The following is a 3,911-nucleotide window of genomic DNA, read 5'->3' as shown; positions in this document are numbered from 1 at the left end:
ATCATAAAAATGATTTTTTTAGAGTGCTGAAAAATTAACATACCTAAATTCTCTTTATTGCATTGAGGGTAGTTAAACTTGTAAATAGTCTTATTTCATTCATTACAATCTATTCTTAGTATGAAAATATATTTTCTTTGCCTGGTTGTTGCCCTTTAGGGGTTTCATAATAAATTGAACCTATCATTCCATTGTTCTTGGTTTAATTTGAAAACCTAGGTTTTAATTTCCAATACACAAGTAAGAGTATAACACCTACATACTTAAGGAAAGAAAATAACTTCTCCCAACTGAAATAGGAGGTAATTTAAGGAGATAGAATTATTGGCCCCAAGTGGGCAAAAAGCATTTGACCCTGAATCATCTGAGCCGTATGGATTTCATAACTGATTATTAGCTTTCTTAATCAGTTGAACATCCATTTAAGGGACAAAATGACTTGCTCCTTGCATAATTAACAGAACATTAAGTACCATCACTTTGAGTTGAAAAAATTGTTTTGATTAACAGCAAATATGCATAGTTTAACATTAAGACATTAAAGGGTGTTATCTATCTCAAATCATTAGTAATCTGTATTTTTTTTCTCAAAATGTTAAGGAGGTGTTTGTAGCTAGCTTAGTGACCAATGCTTGCAACTCCCAAATCATTTTCATTTTTTCTGGCTGGCACTGGATTTAATATATCTTTTCCACAGAGAGTAAGAATATAACATTATGTATAAATAATAACCACACTTGTATGTGATCAAACTCTCAATTTGTCCTAACACCATACTCAGTGAAATGGCAAACAACACCGCTCCAAGGCATAGAAGAAGGAAAATAATGAAATATTAAACATTTACAAATCATTTCAAAAAGAATTGGTGAAGAATTGGAGCAGGGTTGGCAAGAATGTTAAAATGAAGAGAATAGTTATTAAAGGTGTCAGGATCCATACAGGACATGATTCATGAGCCAGTAGAAATCACAGAGTTGAACAATGGGGAAACATGAAAGAGTAGAAGCAAATAAGACATTAAAAAATTGTATATGTGAAGGCTCTTCCTGCTGAAGCTAGGTCCCAGGAGCTATTTAAATGAGAAGAACAACTGGGAAATGGATCTTATGCACAGAGGATCAGCAACGTTGATTAAAGATGCAGTTTGTTAGTGGTCGGTAGAAAGTTGCATTAAATTACAGAAACACGTAATTAAAGCCAAACATTCAGAATGTTGAGGCTTCACCATTCTGAGCCAGATGGTGGTTGATTCTGACTACACATTGGACACCGAGGACCTAATTAGTCTTCTCAAGAAGATGTGCAGGTGTCAGTCAATTCTGGAGTTAGTGCTGAACAGGACAGGTTAATGGAGACACTGCAATATTTGAAATTGATGAGGCCTGAGGCTAGCTTCAAACACTGTTAGCAGAAGTTTAGCAACTTAGTAAACATGCAGGAAATTCAGTTTAGGTCTGTTTCTGAAAGTCTACTTCTGCTAAATGTTTGTCTTTTTTTTTAATCCTCACTTGATATTTTTTCCACTGATTTTTTTTTTTTTTTTTAAGAGAGAGTGGAAGCGAAGGAGGAGAGAGATAGAGTGAGAGCGAGAGAGAGAGAGAAAGATCGATGTGAGAGAGACACATGGATTGGTTGCTTCCCACACATGCCTTGACTGGGCTGGGGTCCAAACATGCAACCAAAGTATGTGCCCTTGACCAGGAATCAAACCCAAGACCCTTCGGTCCACTGGCCAATGCTCTAACCACTGAGAAAACCAGCCAGGGCTAAATGTTTGTCTTTTTAATTCACCTCAAATCACCAGACCCGGTAAGAATTAGTTAAAAAGCGGACCGTTTCATAGGGTCCAATCGATAGGATACTAAATAACTAATCTAAAATTGTCATGTTATTTTAATATTATTACATCCTATCGGTTCACTAAGGAATGTTTGTCTGTGACACTGTAAATGTCACCTGAATGGCAGCAGGGAACACATAGTTGCTGGGAAACGGTCAAATAACATGAGTCACTAGACCAAATTCTCACACAATGATTGTGCCCAGCAAGTTAAAAATATAAATTCCCCAGACTGTCCTCAGAGATTCTGATTCAGCAAGTTTGGGGTGGGACCTGGCAATCTGCACTTTGAACAAATACTGATAGAATATCCATGGACCATCCTTTGAGAATCACACACAAGCCAAGAGTTCCTTGAGGGTAAAGAACATTATTTATTTTTTATAATTGCTTCAGGACTGTGTGATGATGCTTGACAATAATGATTTGTTGAGTGATTAAATAAATAAGTGGGTGATTATTTCTCACTCTGGCTTATTCTCACTTAACATCGAAGTATTTTCAGGTTCCACAATGTTTGCCTAGAAGTTCTAGTCTTAAATTCTTCATCCTAAACAACAAAATCATATCTCATTGCTGGGGTTCCTGTGCATTTATTCATTTAATATTCAAAAAATATTCATTGATTTTACACTGTATAGCAGGGACTGTTCTAAACACTTGGGATTTCAACAAAATCAACAAAAATTGCTCCCTCATGAAGCTTACATTCTAGAAGTTTGGATATATCCTACTTCTAACTCTGAGGTTTATCATTATTTTATGGGAGTATAATTATATAAGTTCTTCACACCAAAGAGTTTCTTACAGAGTCTTGAATTAAGTAAAAAATTTATTTTGGCAACTTTCAAAGCTCACTGAGGAGAAGAGAGATTGGCTTAAAGCACCAGGGAGTTTTATTTTTGCACATAAATATTTATGTGTGTAAAGGGGTGTGTGGTTAATTATAAGTGAAGGGAGGAGAATGACAGATGCTTAGATCCTCTGTCCCCACGGAGAGACAGACCTTGCTTGTTGGAGTGTAGTGGCACATCGTGTGGTTTGTGTACTGAATCACTGATTTAAATATTGCAGCAGCTGGAGTGCAAAGTATATCAGCAAATACTACAGGAGGAGAAGCGCATGTGTCTTGAATACAAAGTAAGAATAAAACAGGTTTGCACAGTCACATTGAGCAAGGCTGTGGATGGCCCTTTTCTTTTCATATTTTAGTTTCAAAGGAGAGCTGCAAAAGGGTGACTGGACAGCCCATGGACACAGGCAGACAAATGAGCAGAGGGCCTGGTGTTGCTTCCTAAATCCTAAATTTCTATTCCCTGCAGGGAGATAAAGAGAGGGAGAAATTCTCATCCTGCCAGGGAAAATCTATTCAGAGAATTCATCTCCATAATGAAAGCACTAAACCAAACAAGTATAGTCCCTACTTCAGTGCTCATGGGGAAAATGAGAAGGAGAAACTAGGGTCCTTTAGCAACTTTCATTTTATTGCCTCTACTTTTGGTCTAATATGAAGTTCAAAATTCTTTTCTCAATTTTCCTTTAATAAATAATATTTATAAGGACTCACTAGTTTACACAGATCATGCCTTACCTCATGTACTCTTTCCCCCCTCATTTACAGGTTAAGAATCTGAGATGCAGAGTTGAAATGATGTTACACACAGATCAATCACTGAGTAAGCAGCAGAGTGAAGACTCAAGCCGGGTTCCCTGGTGACAAAGCCTGTCTCCACCACCCTGCTGCTTCTGCTTACTCTCGCCCCTTTTCCGTGGCGGTTGTTTCCCTCCTTCCCCTTTATAATTCCCCGAGTTAGAAATGACAGGAAAGCTGGAGGAGTGAGGCATTGCGGGTGGGAGGTAAAGAAAATGGTTAAAGCTGATGGCTCCAACTCTTCTACTTACAGATGAAGTGTTGAAAAGGAGTAGGAAAAAGCAAAGAGCAGCTTTAGAAGAAGTATGAACTCAAACAGTAAATGAGCAGATACATTTCATGCTTGATCAGTGAAATAGCTAAAAATGTTAACTCCTTTTCTCAGTATTCTAGATCTCTATGCTCTCCCCTGTTCTG

This window comes from Miniopterus schreibersii, assembly GCF_964146895.1.
Source record: "Miniopterus schreibersii genome assembly, chromosome: 1".
NCBI classification, from domain to species: Eukaryota; Metazoa; Chordata; class Mammalia; order Chiroptera; family Miniopteridae; genus Miniopterus; species Miniopterus schreibersii.
The sequence above is the reverse complement of the archived record's forward strand: the minus strand, read 5'-3'. Positions refer to the sequence as shown.